Genomic DNA, 17,958 nt, shown 5'->3' on the forward strand with positions numbered 1-17,958 from the left:
CTGGGCCAGTTCAGAGGCCCACATTATTGACACACCTGACAGGTTCCTGTGGCAACAAAGACGTCATTCAGAGTAGAGTAAGGTCACGGACAGTCAAAACCCATCTGAGCTGCTCAGACAGAGAATATTGGATTTCGGCCGCCGCTCCTAACTGATTTCGTCACCGATTCGCTTTTCAGCAAGACTCGGTTTTGCTTTCACCAGTAGAAGGGGGCGCACCGTTCCTGGAGGTACTGCAATACCAGGTCGATGCATGGAGTGGACGGAGCAAGCCCCTATTCCATCTCCTAGGCCCAAAAATCAATTTAATATATGGTCCCCGGATAGGGGACGTATCAGATATTAAACTGATAAGAACAGATACTACACTTGATCTTAGCCAAAAGGCCGAGAAGCGATAACCACAAACTGGCACGAGGGACAGGCTCATTCCAGCCAATCCGGCCTAAAGTCATGGTCACACATGTCAAATGACAAAAGCAACACGCATACACAAAAAATCTATCAAGACGGTCCAGCTGCGGCCTGCAGTAGTCACAGGGGGCGCGGTTGGCGGATGACAAACGCTTGATCTGATCGGTCGTTGAAAGCAAGGGAAACAAGCTCAAGCTGGTCAGAAGAGGAGACCCAAAACCATTCGTTCCTCCAGCATCTAATTTTAGAACTAGTATAGTCATCCTTTAAATTCATATGGTTAATTTTTGGCTAGGATTATAAAAGTCATAATGTTCCAAGGTCTAGTGAAGTTTAGTTGTGAAACCCCTTAAGTTAAGTTTAGAGTGAATCGTGGGTAATCAATTTCTTAGCCCCTCACACCCCAAGCTGTACTATTGGGGACGCCGGCGTCCCCTTGATTTCTCTGGGCCACAATGGCTGTTGTACTCGTCATAAAGACGTCATTTCTGGCCAGTATATAGACGAATAGTCGCTCTTTCATTCAACACCGGATGGCAGCACTGTCACATCTTCCCGCGGCGACTGAAAACATCCAGTCGAAGTTCGCGTCACTGGCCTCCACCTGACATCTGCAATGTTTCATATCAGGTCTGTGCTAGAATAATCCATTTTTTCAGAATTGCGTCGACAAAATGACATCACAACGACAAGACGGGTAGAAGAAGGTGTGGAACACCAGCAGAAGAGCATCCAGTCTTCTCTGAACTACATTTTGGGCCAATGGCGGTGGAACATGAGGAATGTATCCAGGGTGTGGCTCTGAAGCAGTTTGAAATCCCGGAGCATTTAGCCCATCGCTAACACGACAAGACTCACTTGGCCGAACAACACACCCTTTCACTTTGTTTTTACCGTATAGAAAGGTCTGCTTAGCAGAACTTCAAAAATTGACTCAAACTCCACGGAAATCTTTAGTAAAAGGCGAAAGATTTATACGGTCTGAAAAGGAACAAGAGTGTACTTCCTTGCATTTGACGGAACCGGCTGGGAGATGATCGGCGATAGCATTTTAACACAGGCTCTCAAGCGCTACAAACCAGTGGGGGGCGTGCCGAGTCGCACCGAGCAGCCAATCGTTTCGTCCCCAAGGAGGAATTTCACTGCAAATGTAGACCGTAGAAATCTGGAGACTCTAAGGATTGACCGTTGGCTCGAGTCTACAGCAGGGGTGCCCAAGTCGGGTCTTGGAGAGCCCCTATCCAGCTTGTTTTCCATGTCTCCCTCCTTTACACACCTGAACCAAATGATCAGTTCATCAGCAAGCTCTGCAGGAGCCTGATTATTTTAATTCAGGTGTGTCGGACAGTCGTGCACCCAGACCGGATGCGGAACTGTAGCCGGAGAAGGAGGCGGGGGCGGCGAAAACCGGAAGCCGAGGGCAAACGGGGTGCCGGTCCAGGCTACCTGACTGCGATCAACTGATTGCGCTTGCAAGACACCAGATTGGTGAAAACGTTTCCTCTCTACGGCCCTTTATGGAATACTTTGCCCACCCTTGCTGTAGACTCTACGGGCTGACCATTGGCTCGAATGTCCTCAGCGATCGGGCTCCAGCCAGTCGCAGGCTTCTCTAGATCCTACATTTTGGGCCAATGGCGGAGAACATGAGAGAGGCAAGGAGGGTGTTACTCTGAAGCTCAACACTGACAATTCCAGACCCACACCAGGGCCATGCAGTTTTTCATTGGCGCATTTCAAGTTTGATTTAACAGTAAATCAGGGGAGAGCGCGTACGCAGTCCCCCACTACCATAAATTTTGCAGTTGAGATTCCCACATTTGGGGAATTCATAAAGGTCATCGAAACCGGAGTTGTGCAATGGTTAAGACTCGCCTTAGGAAAACCACCTGCTTGATCATGGTGTCTCCCCTGCCAGGTAAGTATGAGTTGCACGCCTCTGCAAAGCCGAGGTCTTGAGCGCGCAGGCCATCTTCGTTCATGAGCTCGTTTGTTACACACCTATAAAATAGTAACAAACACTCATAATGGACAAGGCAACTACAGTAAAACTGTTAACGCACAACTAGTCGTCAACTGACTTGAACTTTAAATTAGCTTTAAAGAATGTGCAAAACAATCCCAGCATGCATTGCTGCTCCTCCAAAAGCTCAGCTGAAACGGTTGCCCGTACTCTGTCAATGTGCATGCGCCACTGAAAGCTACAGATGCTTTGAAATTGTAGTTATTTCTCAAAGCTAGGACAACCTTCCACTCACTTTCCTGTTTGTTTGGTCAGGAATAGACACTGCTGCTGACATGTTAGGGTCCAACCCGGAATGGATGCTACGTGACTCTTCTGGGTTCAGACTGCAGGCATATCCGATTCCAGTCGGATTCCTCCTCCAATCAGATTTTTTTGAGCTGACTGTTCACACATTCTTTGTAAGGGTCCAAATCAGACCTGGGCCAGTTCAGAGGCCCACATTATTGACACACCTGACAGGTTCCTGTGGCAACAAAGACGTCATTCAGAGTAGAGTAAGGTCACGGACAGTCAAAACCCATCTGAGCTGCTCAGACAGAGAATATTGGATTTCGGCCGCCGCTCCTAACTGATTTCGTCACCGATTCGCTTTTCAGCAAGACTCGGTTTTGCTTTCACCAGTAGAAGGGGGCGCACCGTTCCTGGAGGTACTGCAATACCAGGTCGATGCATGGAGTGGATGGAGCAAGCTCCTATTCCATCTCCTAGGCCCAAAAATCAATTTAATATATGGTACCCGGATAGGGGACGTATCAGATATTAAACTGATAAGAACAGATACTACACTTGATCTTAGCCAAAAGGCCGAGAAGCGATAACCACAAACTGGCACGAGGGACAGGCTCATTCCAGCCAATCCGGCCTAAAGTCATGGTCACACATGTCAAATGACAAAAGCAACACGCATACACAAAAAATCTATCAAGACGGTCCAGCTGCGGCCTGCAGTAGTCACAGGGGGCGCGGTTGGCGGATGACAAACGCTTGATCTGATCGGTCGTTGAAAGCAAGGGAAACAAGCTCAAGCTGGTCAGAAGAGGAGACCCAAAACCATTCGTTCCTCCAGCATCTAATTTTAGAACTAGTATAGTCATCCTTTAAATTCATATGGTTAATTTTTGGCTAGGATTATAAAAGTCATAATGTTCCAAGGTCTAGTGAAGTTTAGTTGTGAAACCCCTTAAGTTAAGTTTAGAGTGAATCGTGGGTAATCAATTTCTTAGCCCCTCACACCCCAAGCTGTACTATTGGGGACGCCGGCGTCCCCTTGATTTCTCTGGGCCACAATGGCTGTTGTACTCGTCATAAAGACGTCATTTCTGGCCAGTATATAGACGAATAGTCGCTCTTTCATTCAACACCGGATGGCAGCACTGTCACATCTTCCCGCGGCGACTGAAAACATCCAGTCGAAGTTCGCGTCACTGGCCTCCACCTGACATCTGCAATGTTTCATATCAGGTCTGTGCTAGAATAATCCATTTTTTCAGAATTGCGTCGACAAAATGACATCACAACGACAAGACAGGGGTAGAAGAAGGTGTGGAACACCAGCAGAAGAGCATCCAGTCTTCTCTGAACTACATTTTGGGCCAATGGCGGTGGAACATGAGGAATGTATCCAGGGTGTGGCTCTGAAGCAGTTTGAAATCCCGGAGCATTTAGCCCATCGCTAACACGACAAGACTCACTTGGCCGAACAACACACCCTTTCACTTTGTTTTTACCGTATAGAAAGGTCTGCTTAGCAGAACTTCAAAAATTGACTCAAACTCTTGCTGTTCCTCCCCACGGAAATCTTTAGTAAAAGGCGAAAGATTTATACGGTCTGAAAAGGAACAAGAGTGTACTTCCTTGCATTTGACGGAACCGGCTGGGAGATGATCGGCGATAGCATTTTAACACAGGCTCTCAAGCGCTACAAACCAGTGGGGGGCGTGCCGAGTCGCACCGAGCAGCCAATCGTTTCGTCCCCAAGGAGGAATTTCACTGCAAATGTAGACCGTAGAAATCTGGAGACTCTAAGGATTGACCGTTGGCTCGAGTCTACAGCAGGGGTGCCCAAGTCGGGTCTTGGAGAGCCCCTATCCAGCTTGTTTTCCATGTCTCCCTCCTTTACACACCTGAACCAAATGATCAGTTCATCAGCAAGCTCTGCAGGAGCCTGATTATTTTAATTCAGGTGTGTCGGACAGTCGTGCACCCAGACCGGATGCGGAACTGTAGCCGGAGAAGGAGGCGGGGGCGGCGAAAACCGGAAGCCGAGGGCAAACGGGGTGCCGGTCCAGGCTACCTGACTGCGATCAACTGATTGCGCTTGCAAGACACCAGATTGGTGAAAACGTTTCCTCTCTACGGCCCTTTATGGAATACTTTGCCCACCCTTGCTGTAGACTCTACGGGCTGACCATTGGCTCGAATGTCCTCAGCGATCGGGCTCCAGCCAGTCGCAGGCTTCTCTAGATCCTACATTTTGGGCCAATGGCGGAGAACATGAGAGAGGCAAGGAGGGTGTTACTCTGAAGCTCAACACTGACAATTCCAGACCCACACCAGGGCCATGCAGTTTTTCATTGGCGCATTTCAAGTTTGATTTAACAGTAAATCAGGGGAGAGCGCGTACGCAGTCCCCCACTACCATAAATTTTGCAGTTGAGATTCCCACATTTGGGGAATTCATAAAGGTCATCGAAACCGGAGTTGTGCAATGGTTAAGACTCGCCTTAGGAAAACCACCTGCTTGATCATGGTGTCTCCCCTGCCAGGTAAGTATGAGTTGCACGCCTCTGCAAAGCCGAGGTCTTGAGCGCGCAGGCCATCTTCGTTCATGAGCTCGTTTGTTACACACCTATAAAATAGTAACAAACACTCATAATGGACAAGGCAACTACAGTAAAACTGTTAACGCACAACTAGTCGTCAACTGACTTGAACTTTAAATTAGCTTTAAAGAATGTGCAAAACAATCCCAGCATGCATTGCTGCTCCTCCAAAAGCTCAGCTGAAACGGTTGCCCGTACTCTGTCAATGTGCATGCGCCACTGAAAGCTACAGATGCTTTGAAATTGTAGTTATTTCTCAAAGCTAGGACAACCTTCCACTCACTTTCCTGTTTGTTTGGTCAGGAATAGACACTGCTGCTGACATGTTAGGGTCCAACCCGGAATGGATGCTACGTGACTCTTCTGGGTTCAGACTGCAGGCATATCCGATTCCAGTCGGATTCCTCCTCCAATCAGATTTTTTTGAGCTGACTGTTCACACATTCTTTGTAAGGGTCCAAATCAGACCTGGGCCAGTTCAGAGGCCCACATTATTGACACACCTGACAGGTTCCTGTGGCAACAAAGACGTCATTCAGAGTAGAGTAAGGTCACGGACAGTCAAAACCCATCTGAGCTGCTCAGACAGAGAATATTGGATTTCGGCCGCCGCTCCTAACTGATTTCGTCACCGATTCGCTTTTCAGCAAGACTCGGTTTTGCTTTCACCAGTAGAAGGGGGCGCACCGTTCCTGGAGGTACTGCAATACCAGGTCGATGCATGGAGTGGACGGAGCAAGCCCCTATTCCATCTCCTAGGCCCAAAAATCAATTTAATATATGGTCCCCGGATAGGGGACGTATCAGATATTAAACTGATAAGAACAGATACTACACTTGATCTTAGCCAAAAGGCCGAGAAGCGATAACCACAAACTGGCACGAGGGACAGGCTCATTCCAGCCAATCCGGCCTAAAGTCATGGTCACACATGTCAAATGACAAAAGCAACACGCATACACAAAAAATCTATCAAGACGGTCCAGCTGCGGCCTGCAGTAGTCACAGGGGGCGCGGTTGGCGGATGACAAACGCTTGATCTGATCGGTCGTTGAAAGCAAGGGAAACAAGCTCAAGCTGGTCAGAAGAGGAGACCCAAAACCATTCGTTCCTCCAGCATCTAATTTTAGAACTAGTATAGTCATCCTTTAAATTCATATGGTTAATTTTTGGCTAGGATTATAAAAGTCATAATGTTCCAAGGTCTAGTGAAGTTTAGTTGTGAAACCCCTTAAGTTAAGTTTAGAGTGAATCGTGGGTAATCAATTTCTTAGCCCCTCACACCCCAAGCTGTACTATTGGGGACGCCGGCGTCCCCTTGATTTCTCTGGGCCACAATGGCTGTTGTACTCGTCATAAAGACGTCATTTCTGGCCAGTATATAGACGAATAGTCGCTCTTTCATTCAACACCGGATGGCAGCACTGTCACATCTTCCCGCGGCGACTGAAAACATCCAGTCGAAGTTCGCGTCACTGGCCTCCACCTGACATCTGCAATGTTTCATATCAGGTCTGTGCTAGAATAATCCATTTTTTCAGAATTGCGTCGACAAAATGACATCACAACGACAAGACAGGGGTAGAAGAAGGTGTGGAACACCAGCAGAAGAGCATCCAGTCTTCTCTGAACTACATTTTGGGCCAATGGCGGTGGAACATGAGGAATGTATCCAGGGTATGGCTCTGAAGCAGTTTGAAATCCCGGAGCATTTAGCCCATCGCTAACACGACAAGACTCACTTGGCCGAACAACACACCCTTTCACTTTGTTTTTACCGTATAGAAAGGTCTGCTTAGCAGAACTTCAAAAATTGACTCAAACTCTTGCTGTTCCTCCCCACGGAAATCTTTAGTAAAAGGCGAAAGATTTATACGGTCTGAAAAGGAACAAGAGTGTACTTCCTTGCATTTGACGGAACCGGCTGGGAGATGATCGGCGATAGCATTTTAACACAGGCTCTCAAGCGCTACAAACCAGTGGGGGCCGTGCCGAGTCGCACCGAGCAGCCAATCGTTTCGTCCCCAAGGAGGAATTTCACTGCAAATGTAGACCGTAGAAATCTGGAGACTCTAAGGATTGACCGTTGGCTCGAGTCTACAGCAGGGGTGCCCAAGTCGGGTCTTGGAGAGCCCCTATCCAGCTTGTTTTCCATGTCTCCCTCCTTTACACACCTGAACCAAATGATCAGTTCATCAGCAAGCTCTGCAGGAGCCTGATTATTTTAATTCAGGTGTGTCGGACAGTCGTGCACCCAGACCGGATGCGGAACTGTAGCCGGAGAAGGAGGCGGGGGCGGCGAAAACCGGAAGCCGAGGGCAAACGGGGTGCCGGTCCAGGCTACCTGACTGCGATCAACTGATTGCGCTTGCAAGACACCAGATTGGTGAAAACGTTTCCTCTCTACGGCCCTTTATGGAATACTTTGCCCACCCTTGCTGTAGACTCTACGGGCTGACCATTGGCTCGAATGTCCTCAGCGATCGGGCTCCAGCCAGTCGCAGGCTTCTCTAGATCCTACATTTTGGGCCAATGGCGGAGAACATGAGAGAGGCAAGGAGGGTGTTACTCTGAAGCTCAACACTGACAATTCCAGACCCACACCAGGGCCATGCAGTTTTTCATTGGCGCATTTCAAGTTTGATTTAACAGTAAATCAGGGGAGAGCGCGTACGCAGTCCCCCACTACCATAAATTTTGCAGTTGAGATTCCCACATTTGGGGAATTCATAAAGGTCATCGAAACCGGAGTTGTGCAATGGTTAAGACTCGCCTTAGGACAACCACCTGCTTGATCATGGTGTCTCCCCTGCCAGGTAAGTATGAGTTGCACGCCTCTGCAAAGCCGAGGTCTTGAGCGCGCAGGCCATCTTCGTTCATGAGCTCGTTTGTTACACACCTATAAAATAGTAACAAACACTCATAATGGACAAGGCAACTACAGTAAAACTGTTAACGCACAACTAGTCGTCAACTGACTTGAACTTTAAATTAGCTTTAAAGAATGTGCAAAACAATCCCAGCATGCATTGCTGCTCCTCCAAAAGCTCAGCTGAAACGGTTGCCCGTACTCTGTCAATGTGCATGCGCCACTGAAAGCTACAGATGCTTTGAAATTGTAGTTATTTCTCAAAGCTAGGACAACCTTCCACTCACTTTCCTGTTTGTTTGGTCAGGAATAGACACTGCTGCTGACATGTTAGGGTCCAACCCGGAATGGATGCTACGTGACTCTTCTGGGTTCAGACTGCAGGCATATCCGATTCCAGTCGGATTCCTCCTCCAATCAGATTTTTTTGAGCTGACTGTTCACACATTCTTTGTAAGGGTCCAAATCAGACCTGGGCCAGTTCAGAGGCCCACATTATTGACACACCTGACAGGTTCCTGTGGCAACAAAGACGTCATTCAGAGTAGAGTAAGGTCACGGACAGTCAAAACCCATCTGAGCTGCTCAGACAGAGAATATTGGATTTCGGCCGCCGCTCCTAACTGATTTCGTCACCGATTCGCTTTTCAGCAAGACTCGGTTTTGCTTTCACCAGTAGAAGGGGGCGCACCGTTCCTGGAGGTACTGCAATACCAGGTCGATGCATGGAGTGGACGGAGCAAGCCCCTATTCCATCTCCTAGGCCCAAAAATCAATTTAATATATGGTCCCCGGATAGGGGACGTATCAGATATTAAACTGATAAGAACAGATACTACACTTGATCTTAGCCAAAAGGCCGAGAAGCGATAACCACAAACTGGCACGAGGGACAGGCTCATTCCAGCCAATCCGGCCTAAAGTCATGGTCACACATGTCAAATGACAAAAGCAACACGCATACACAAAAAATCTATCAAGACGGTCCAGCTGCGGCCTGCAGTAGTCACAGGGGGCGCGGTTGGCGGATGACAAACGCTTGATCTGATCGGTCGTTGAAAGCAAGGGAAACAAGCTCAAGCTGGTCAGAAGAGGAGACCCAAAACCATTCGTTCCTCCAGCATCTAATTTTAGAACTAGTATAGTCATCCTTTAAATTCATATGGTTAATTTTTGGCTAGGATTATAAAAGTCATAATGTTCCAAGGTCTAGTGAAGTTTAGTTGTGAAACCCCTTAAGTTAAGTTTAGAGTGAATCGTGGGTAATCAATTTCTTAGCCCCTCACACCCCAAGCTGTACTATTGGGGACGCCGGCGTCCCCTTGATTTCTCTGGGCCACAATGGCTGTTGTACTCGTCATAAAGACGTCATTTCTGGCCAGTATATAGACGAATAGTCGCTCTTTCATTCAACACCGGATGGCAGCACTGTCACATCTTCCCGCGGCGACTGAAAACATCCAGTCGAAGTTCGCGTCACTGGCCTCCACCTGACATCTGCAATGTTTCATATCAGGTCTGTGCTAGAATAATCCATTTTTTCAGAATTGCGTCGACAAAATGACATCACAACGACAAGACAGGGGTAGAAGAAGGTGTGGAACACCAGCAGAAGAGCATCCAGCCTTCTCTGAACTACATTTTGGGCCAATGGCGGTGGAACATGAGGAATGTATCCAGGGTGTGGCTCTGAAGCAGTTTGATATCCCGGAGCATTTAGCCCATCGCTAACACGACAAGACTCACTTGGCCGAACAACACAACCTTTCACTTTGTTTTTACCGTATAGAAAGGTCTGCGTAGCAGAACTTCAAAAATTGACTCAAACTCTTGCTGTTCCTCCCCACGGAAATCTTTAGTAAAAGGCGAAAGATTTATACGGTCTGAAAAGGAACAAGAGTGTTCTGCCTTGCATTTGACGGAACCGGCTGGGAGATGATCGGCGATAGCATTTTAACACAGGCTCTCAAGCGCTACAAACCAGTGGGGGGCGTGCCGAGTCGCACCGAGCAGCCAATCGTTTCGTCCCCAAGGAGGAATTTCACTGCAAATGTAGACCGTAGAAATCTGGAGACTCTAAGGATTGACCGTTGGCTCGAGTCTACAGCAGGGGTGCCCAAGTCGGGTCTTGGAGAGCCCCTATCCAGCTTGTTTTCCATGTCTCCCTCCTTTACACACCTGAACCAAATGATCAGTTCATCAGCAAGCTCTGCAGGAGCCTGATTATTTTGATTCAGGTGTGTCGGACAGTCGTGCACCCAGACCGGATGCGGAACTGTAGCCGGAGAAGGAGGCGGGGGCGGCGAAAACCGGAAGCCGAGGGCAAACGGGGTGCCGGTCCAGGCTACCTGACTGCGATCAACTGATTGCGCTTGCAAGACACCAGATTGGTGAAAACGTTTCCTCTCTACGGCCCTTTATGGAATACTTTGCCCACCCTTGCTGTAGACTCTACGGGCTGACCATTGGCTCGAATGTCCTCAGCGATCGGGCTCCAGCCAGTCGCAAGCTTCTCTAGATCCTACATTTTGGGCCAATGGCGGAGAACATGAGAGAGGCAAGGAGGGTGTTACTCTGAAGCTCAACACTGACAATTCCAGACCCACACCAGGGCCATGCAGTTTTTCATTGGCGCATTTCAAGTTTGATTTAACAGTAAATCAGGGGAGAGCGCGTACGCAGTCCCCCACTACCATAAATTTTGCAGTTGAGATTCCCACATTTGGGGAATTCATAAAGGTCATCGAAACCGGAGTTGTGCAATGGTTAAGACTCGCCTTAGGAAAACCACCTGCTTGATCATGGTGTCTCCCCTGCCAGGTAAGTATGATTTGCACGCCTCTGCAAAGCCGAGGTCTTGAGCGCGCAGGCCATCTTCGTTCATGAGCTCGTTTGTTACACACCTATAAAATAGTAACAAACACACATAATGGACAAGGCAACTACAGTAAAACTGTCAACGCACAACTAGTCGTCAACTGACTTGAACTTTAAATTAGCTTTAAAGAATGTGCAAAACAATCCCAGCATGCATTGCTGCTCCTCCAAAAGCTCAGCTGAAACGGTTGCCCGTACTCTGTCAATGTGCATGCGCCACTGAAAGCTCCAGATGCTTTGAAATTGTAGTTATTTCTCAAAGCTAGGACAACCTTCCACTCACTTTCCTGTTTGTTTGGTCAGGAATAGACACTGCTGCTGACATGTTAGGGTCCAACCCGGAATGGATGCTACGTGACTCTTCTGGGTTCAGACTGCAGGCATATCCGATTCCAGTCGGATTCCTCCTCCAATCAGATTTTTTTGAGCTGACTGTTCACACATTCTTTGTAAGGGTCCAAATCAGACATGGGCCAGTTCAGAGGCCCACATTATTGACACACCTGACAGGTTCCTGTGGCAACAAAGACGTCATTCAGAGTAGAGTAAGGTCACGGACAGTCAAAACCCATCTGAGCTGCTCAGACAGAGAATATTGGATTTCGGCCGCCGCTCCTAACTGATTTCGTCACCGATTCGCTTTTCAGCAAGACTCGGTTTTGCTTTCACCAGTAGAAGGGGGCGCACCGTTCCTGGAGGTACTGCAATACCAGGTCGATGCATGGAGTGGACGGAGCAAGCCCCTATTCCATCCCCTAGGCCCAAAAATCAATTTAATATATGGTCCCCGGATAGGGGACGTATCAGATATTAAACTGATAAGAACAGATACTACACTTGATCTTAGCCAAAAGGCCGAGAAGCGATAACCACAAACTGGCACGAGGGACAGGCTCATTCCAGCCAATCCGGCCTAAAGTCATGGTCACACATGTCAAATGACAAAAGCAACACGCATACACAAAAAATCTATCAAGACGGTCCAGCTGCGGCCTGCAGTAGTCACAGGGGGCGCGGTTGGCGGATGACAAACGCTTGATCTGATCGGTCGTTGAAAGCAAGGGAAACAAGCTCAAGCTGGTCAGAAGAGGAGACCCAAAACCATTCGTTCCTCCAGCATCTAATTTTAGAACTAGTATAGTCATCCTTTAAATTCATATGGTTAATTTTTGGCTAGGATTATAAAAGTCATAATGTTCCAAGGTCTAGTGAAGTTTAGTTGTGAAACCCCTTAAGTTAAGTTTAGAGTGAATCGTGGGTAATCAATTTCTTAGCCCCTCACACCCCAAGCTGTACTATTGGGGACGCCGGCGTCCCCTTGATTTCTCTGGGCCACAATGGCTGTTGTACTCGTCATAAAGACGTCATTTCTGGCCAGTATATAGACGAATAGTCGCTCTTTCATTCAACACCGGATGGCAGCACTGTCACATCTTCCCGCGGCGACTGAAAACATCCAGTCGAAGTTCGCGTCACTGGCCTCCACCTGACATCTGCAATGTTTCATATCAGGTCTGTGCTAGAATAATCCATTTTTTCAGAATTGCGTCGACAAAATGACATCACAACGACAAGACAGGGGTAGAAGAAGGTGTGGAACACCAGCAGAAGAGCATCCAGTCTTCTCTGAACTACATTTTGGGCCAATGGCGGTGGAACATGAGGAATGTATCCAGGGTGTGGCTCTGAAGCAGTTTGAAATCCCGGAGCATTTAGCCCATCGCTAACACGACAAGACTCACTTGGCCGAACAACACACCCTTTCACTTTGTTTTTACCGTATAGAAAGGTCTGCTTAGCAGAACTTCAAAAATTGACTTAAACTCTTGCTGTTCCTCCCCACGGAAATCTTTAGTAAAAGGCGAAAGATTTATACGGTCTGAAAAGGAACAAGAGTGTACTTCCTTGCATTTGACGGAACCGGCTGGGAGATGATCGGCGATAGCATTTTAACACAGGCTCTCAAGCGCTACAAACCAGTGGGGGGCGTGCCGAGTCGCACCGAGCAGCCAATCGTTTCGTCCCCAAGGAGGAATTTCACTGCAAATGTAGACCGTAGAAATCTGGAGACTCTAAGGATTGACCGTTGGCTCGAGTCTACAGCAGGGGTGCCCAAGTCGGGTCTTGGAGAGCCCCTATCCAGCTTGTTTTCCATGTCTCCCTCCTTTACACACCTGAACCAAATGATCAGTTCATCAGCAAGCTCTGCAGGAGCCTGATTATTTTGATTCAGGTGTGTCGGACAGTCGTGCACCCAGACCGGATGCGGAACTGTAGCCGGAGAAGGAGGCGGGGGCGGCGAAAACCGGAAGCCGAGGGCAAACGGGGTGCCGGTCCAGGCTACCTGACTGCGATCAACTGATTGCGCTTGCAAGACACCAGATTGGTGAAAACGTTTCCTCTCTACGGCCCTTTATGGAATACTTTGCCCACCCTTGCTGTAGACTCTACGGGCTGACCATTGGCTCGAATGTCCTCAGCGATCGGGCTCCAGCCAGTCGCAGGCTTCTCTAGATCCTACATTTTGGGCCAATGGCGGAGAACATGAGAGAGGCAAGGAGGGTGTTACTCTGAAGCTCAACACTGACAATTCCAGACCCACACCAGGGCCATGCAGTTTTTCATTGGCGCATTTCAAGTTTGATTTAACAGTAAATCAGGGGAGAGCGCGTACGCAGTCCCCCACTACCATAAATTTTGCAGGTGAGATTCCCACATTTGGGGAATTCATAAAGGTCATCGAAACCGGAGTTGTGCAATGGTTAAGACTCGCCTTAGGAAAACCACCTGCTTGATCATGGTGTCTCCCCTGCCAGGTAAGTATGAGTTGCACGCCTCTGCAAAGCCGAGGTCTTGAGCGCGCAGGCCATCTTCGTTCATGAGCTCGTTTGTTACACACCTATAAAATAGTAACAAACACTCATAATGGACAAGGCAACTACAGTAAAACTGTTAACGCACAACTAGTCGTCAACTGACTTGAACTTTAAATTAGCTTTAAAGAATGTGCAAAACAATCCCAGCATGCATTGCTGCTCCTCCAAAAGCTCAGCTGAAACGGTTGCCCGTACTCTGTCAATGTGCATGCGCCACTGAAAGCTACAGATGCTTTGAAATTGTAGTTATTTCTCAAAGCTAGGACAACCTTCCACTCACTTTCCTGTTTGTTTGGTCAGGAATAGACACTGCTGCTGACATGTTAGGGTCCAACCCGGAATGGATGCTACGTGACTCTTCTGGGTTCAGACTGCAGGCATATCCGATTCCAGTCGGATTCCTCCTCCAATCAGATTTTTTTGAGCTGACTGTTCACACATTCTTTGTAAGGGTCCAAATCAGACCTGGGCCAGTTCAGAGGCCCACATTATTGACACACCTGACAGGTTCCTGTGGCAACAAAGACGTCATTCAGAGTAGAGTAAGGTCACGGACAGTCAAAACCCATCTGAGCTGCTCAGACAGAGAATATGGGATTTCGGCCGCCGCTCCTAACTGATTTCGTCACCGATTCGCTTTTCAGCAAGACTCGGTTTTGCTTTCACCAGTAGAAGGGGGCGCACCGTTCCTGGAGGTACTGCAATACCAGGTCGATGCATGGAGTGGACGGAGCAAGCCCCTATTCCATCTCCTAGGCCCAAAAATCAATTTAATATATGGTCCCCGGATAGGGGACGTATCAGATATTAAACTGATAAGAACAGATACTACACTTGATCTTAGCCAAAAGGCCGAGAAGCGATAACCACAAACTGGCACGAGGGACAGGCTCATTCCAGCCAATCCGGCCTAAAGTCATGGTCACACATGTCAAATGACAAAAGCAACACGCATACACAAAAAATCTATCAAGACGGTCCAGCTGCGGCCTGCAGTAGTCACAGGGGGCGCGGTTGGCGGATGACAAACGCTTGATCTGATCGGTCGTTGAAAGCAAGGGAAACAAGCTCAAGCTGGTCAGAAGAGGAGACCCAAAACCATTCGTTCCTCCAGCATCTAATTTTAGAACTAGTATAGTCATCCTTTAAATTCATATGGTTAATTTTTGGCTAGGATTATAAAAGTCATAATGTTCCAAGGTCTAGTGAAGTTTAGTTGTGAAACCCCTTAAGTTAAGTTTAGAGTGAATCGTGGGTAATCAATTTCTTAGCCCCTCACACCCCAAGCTGTACTATTGGGGACGCCGGCGTCCCCTTGATTTCTCTGGGCCACAATGGCTGTTGTACTCGTCATAAAGACGTCATTTCTGGCCAGTATATAGACGAATAGTCGCTCTTTCATTCAACACCGGATGGCAGCACTGTCACATCTTCCCGCGGCGACTGAAAACATCCAGTCGAAGTTCGCGTCACTGGCCTCCACCTGACATCTGCAATGTTTCATATCAGGTCTGTGCTAGAATAATCCATTTTTTCAGAATTGCGTCGACAAAATGACATCACAACGACAAGACAGGGGTAGAAGAAGGTGTGGAACACCAGCAGAAGAGCATCCAGCCTTCTCTGAACTACATTTTGGGCCAATGGCGGTGGAACATGAGGAATGTATCCAGGGTGTGGCTCTGAAGCAGTTTGATATCCCAGAGCATTTAGCCCATCGCTAACACGACAAGACTCACTTGGCCGAACAACACACCCTTTCACTTTGTTTTTACCGTATAGAAAGGTCTGCGTAGCAGAACTTCAAAAATTGACTCAAACTCTTGCTGTTCCTCCCCACGGAAATCTTTAGTAAAAGGCGAAAGATTTATACGGTCTGAAAAGGAACAAGAGTGTTCTGCCTTGCATTTGACGGAACCGGCTGGGAGATGATCGGCGATAGCATTTTAACACAGGCTCTCAAGCGCTACAAACCAGTGGGGGGCGTGCCGAGTCGCACCGAGCAGCCAATCGTTTCGTCCCCAAGGAGGAATTTCACTGCAAATGTAGACCGTAGAAATCTGGAGACTCTAAGGATTGACCGTTGGCTCGAGTCTACAGCAGGGGTGCCCAAGTCGGGTCTTGGAGAGCCCCTATCCAGCTTGTTTTCCATGTCTCCCTCCTTTACACACCTGAACCAAATGATCAGTTCATCAGCAAGCTCTGCAGGAGCCTGATTATTTTGATTCAGGTGTGTCGGACAGTCGTGCACCCAGACCGGATGCGGAACTGTAGCCGGAGAAGGAGGCGGGGGCGGCGAAAACCGGAAGCCGAGGGCAAACGGGGTGCCGGTCCAGGCTACCTGACTGCGATCAACTGATTGCGCTTGCAAGACACCAGATTGGTGAAAACGTTTCCTCTCTACGGCCCTTTATGGAATACTTTGCCCACCCTTGCTGTAGACTCTACGGGCTGACCATTGGCTCGAATGTCCTCAGCGATCGGGCTCCAGCCAGTCGCAAGCTTCTCTAGATCCTACATTTTGGGCCAATGGCGGAGAACATGAGAGAGGCAAGGAGGGTGTTACTCTGAAGCTCAACACTGACAATTCCAGACCCACACCAGGGCCATGCAGTTTTTCATTGGCGCATTTCAAGTTTGATTTAACAGTAAATCAGGGGAGAGCGCGTACGCAGTCTCCCACTACCATAAATTTTGCAGTTGAGATTCCCACATTTGGGGAATTCATAAAGGTCATCGAAACCGGAGTTGTGCAATGGTTAAGACTCGCCTTAGGAAAACCACCTGCTTGATCATGGTGTCTCCCCTGCCAGGTAAGTATGATTTGCACGCCTCTGCAAAGCCGAGGTCTTGAGCGCGCAGGCCATCTTCGTTCATGAGCTCGTTTGTTACACACCTATAAAATAGTAACAAACACACATAATGGACAAGGCAACTACAGTAAAACTGTCAACGCACAACTAGTCGTCAACTGACTTGAACTTTAAATTAGCTTTAAAGAATGTGCAAAACAATCCCAGCATGCATTGCTGCTCCTCCAAAAGCTCAGCTGAAACGGTTGCCCGTACTCTGTCAATGTGCATGCGCCACTGAAAGCTCCAGATGCTTTGAAATTGTAGTTATTTCTCAAAGCTAGGACAACCTTCCACTCACTTTCCTGTTTGTTTGGTCAGGAATAGACACTGCTGCTGACATGTTAGGGTCCAACCCGGAATGGATGCTACGTGACTCTTCTGGGTTCAGACTGCAGGCATATCCGATTCCAGTCGGATTCCTCCTCCAATCAGATTTTTTTGAGCTGACAGTTCACACATTCTTTGTAAGGGTCCAAATCAGACATGGGCCAGTTCAGAGGCCCACATTATTGACACACCTGACAGGTTCCTGTGGCAACAAAGACGTCATTCAGAGTAGAGTAAGGTCACGGACAGTCAAAACCCATCTGAGCTGCTCAGACAGAGAATATTGGATTTCGGCCGCCGCTCCTAACTGATTTCGTCACCGATTCGCTTTTCAGCAAGACTCGGTTTTGCTTTCACCAGTAGAAGGGGGCGCACCGTTCCTGGAGGTACTGCAATACCAGGTCGATGCATGGAGTGGACGGAGCAAGCCCCTATTCCATCCCCTAGGCCCAAAAATCAATTTAATATATGGTTCCCGGATAGGGGACGTATCAGATATTAAACTGATAAGAACAGATACTACACTTGATCTTAGCCAAAAGGCCGAGAAGCGATAACCACAAACTGGCACGAGGGACAGGCTCATTCCAGCCAATCCGGCCTAAAGTCATGGTCACACATGTCAAATGACAAAAGCAACACGCATACACAAAAAATCTATCAAGACGGTCCAGCTGCGGCCTGCAGTAGTCACAGGGGGCGCTGTTGGCGGATGACAAACGCTTGATCTGATCGGTCGTTGAAAGCAAGGGAAACAAGCTCAAGCTGGTCAGAAGAGGAGACCCAAAACCATTCGTTCCTCCAGCATCTAATTTTAGAACTAGTATAGTCATCCTTTAAATTCATATGGTTAATTTTTGGCTAGGATTATAAAAGTCATAATGTTCCAAGG

At 48.1% G+C, this 17,958-nt stretch overlaps 18 non-coding genes and 1 pseudogene across 18 annotated transcripts; all 19 read right to left on the minus strand.

Moving 5' to 3' along the window:
- Positions 1-208: 208 nt before the first annotated feature.
- LOC130918149 (U2 spliceosomal RNA) lies at positions 209-399 on the minus strand. The gene has a single exon (XR_009063602.1). It is a non-coding gene; the product is annotated as a U2 spliceosomal RNA (small nuclear RNA).
- A 918-nt stretch (positions 400-1,317) lies between these two features.
- LOC130918246 (uncharacterized) lies at positions 1,318-1,403 on the minus strand (annotated as a pseudogene).
- A 770-nt stretch (positions 1,404-2,173) lies between these two features.
- On the minus strand, positions 2,174-2,340 carry LOC130918227 (U1 spliceosomal RNA). The gene has a single exon (XR_009063676.1). It is a non-coding gene; the product is annotated as a U1 spliceosomal RNA (small nuclear RNA).
- A 725-nt stretch (positions 2,341-3,065) lies between these two features.
- LOC130918165 (U2 spliceosomal RNA) lies at positions 3,066-3,256 on the minus strand. The gene has a single exon (XR_009063618.1). It is a non-coding gene; the product is annotated as a U2 spliceosomal RNA (small nuclear RNA).
- Positions 3,257-4,176: 920 nt separating this feature from the next.
- Positions 4,177-4,288, minus strand: LOC130918217 (U5 spliceosomal RNA). Its single transcript, XR_009063666.1, has one exon. It is a non-coding gene; the product is annotated as a U5 spliceosomal RNA (small nuclear RNA).
- A 758-nt stretch (positions 4,289-5,046) lies between these two features.
- On the minus strand, positions 5,047-5,213 carry LOC130918239 (U1 spliceosomal RNA). Its single transcript, XR_009063687.1, has one exon. It is a non-coding gene; the product is annotated as a U1 spliceosomal RNA (small nuclear RNA).
- A 725-nt stretch (positions 5,214-5,938) lies between these two features.
- Positions 5,939-6,129, minus strand: LOC130918150 (U2 spliceosomal RNA). The gene has a single exon (XR_009063603.1). It is a non-coding gene; the product is annotated as a U2 spliceosomal RNA (small nuclear RNA).
- A 920-nt stretch (positions 6,130-7,049) lies between these two features.
- Positions 7,050-7,161, minus strand: LOC130918218 (U5 spliceosomal RNA). The gene has a single exon (XR_009063667.1). It is a non-coding gene; the product is annotated as a U5 spliceosomal RNA (small nuclear RNA).
- A 758-nt stretch (positions 7,162-7,919) lies between these two features.
- On the minus strand, positions 7,920-8,086 carry LOC130918275 (U1 spliceosomal RNA). Its single transcript, XR_009063720.1, has one exon. It is a non-coding gene; the product is annotated as a U1 spliceosomal RNA (small nuclear RNA).
- Positions 8,087-8,811: 725 nt separating this feature from the next.
- Positions 8,812-9,002, minus strand: LOC130918151 (U2 spliceosomal RNA). Its single transcript, XR_009063604.1, has one exon. It is a non-coding gene; the product is annotated as a U2 spliceosomal RNA (small nuclear RNA).
- A 920-nt stretch (positions 9,003-9,922) lies between these two features.
- On the minus strand, positions 9,923-10,034 carry LOC130918233 (U5 spliceosomal RNA). The gene has a single exon (XR_009063682.1). It is a non-coding gene; the product is annotated as a U5 spliceosomal RNA (small nuclear RNA).
- A 758-nt stretch (positions 10,035-10,792) lies between these two features.
- LOC130918251 (U1 spliceosomal RNA) lies at positions 10,793-10,959 on the minus strand. The gene has a single exon (XR_009063697.1). It is a non-coding gene; the product is annotated as a U1 spliceosomal RNA (small nuclear RNA).
- Positions 10,960-11,684: 725 nt separating this feature from the next.
- On the minus strand, positions 11,685-11,875 carry LOC130918161 (U2 spliceosomal RNA). Its single transcript, XR_009063614.1, has one exon. It is a non-coding gene; the product is annotated as a U2 spliceosomal RNA (small nuclear RNA).
- Positions 11,876-12,795: 920 nt separating this feature from the next.
- LOC130918201 (U5 spliceosomal RNA) lies at positions 12,796-12,907 on the minus strand. The gene has a single exon (XR_009063651.1). It is a non-coding gene; the product is annotated as a U5 spliceosomal RNA (small nuclear RNA).
- A 758-nt stretch (positions 12,908-13,665) lies between these two features.
- On the minus strand, positions 13,666-13,832 carry LOC130918277 (U1 spliceosomal RNA). The gene has a single exon (XR_009063722.1). It is a non-coding gene; the product is annotated as a U1 spliceosomal RNA (small nuclear RNA).
- Positions 13,833-14,557: 725 nt separating this feature from the next.
- On the minus strand, positions 14,558-14,748 carry LOC130918152 (U2 spliceosomal RNA). The gene has a single exon (XR_009063605.1). It is a non-coding gene; the product is annotated as a U2 spliceosomal RNA (small nuclear RNA).
- Positions 14,749-15,668: 920 nt separating this feature from the next.
- LOC130918235 (U5 spliceosomal RNA) lies at positions 15,669-15,780 on the minus strand. The gene has a single exon (XR_009063683.1). It is a non-coding gene; the product is annotated as a U5 spliceosomal RNA (small nuclear RNA).
- Positions 15,781-16,538: 758 nt separating this feature from the next.
- LOC130918280 (U1 spliceosomal RNA) lies at positions 16,539-16,705 on the minus strand. The gene has a single exon (XR_009063725.1). It is a non-coding gene; the product is annotated as a U1 spliceosomal RNA (small nuclear RNA).
- A 725-nt stretch (positions 16,706-17,430) lies between these two features.
- On the minus strand, positions 17,431-17,621 carry LOC130918168 (U2 spliceosomal RNA). Its single transcript, XR_009063621.1, has one exon. It is a non-coding gene; the product is annotated as a U2 spliceosomal RNA (small nuclear RNA).
- Positions 17,622-17,958: the final 337 nt, after the last annotated feature.

Source organism: Corythoichthys intestinalis, chromosome 6 (assembly GCF_030265065.1).
Source record: "Corythoichthys intestinalis isolate RoL2023-P3 chromosome 6, ASM3026506v1, whole genome shotgun sequence".
NCBI lineage: Eukaryota > Metazoa > Chordata > Actinopteri > Syngnathiformes > Syngnathidae > Corythoichthys > Corythoichthys intestinalis.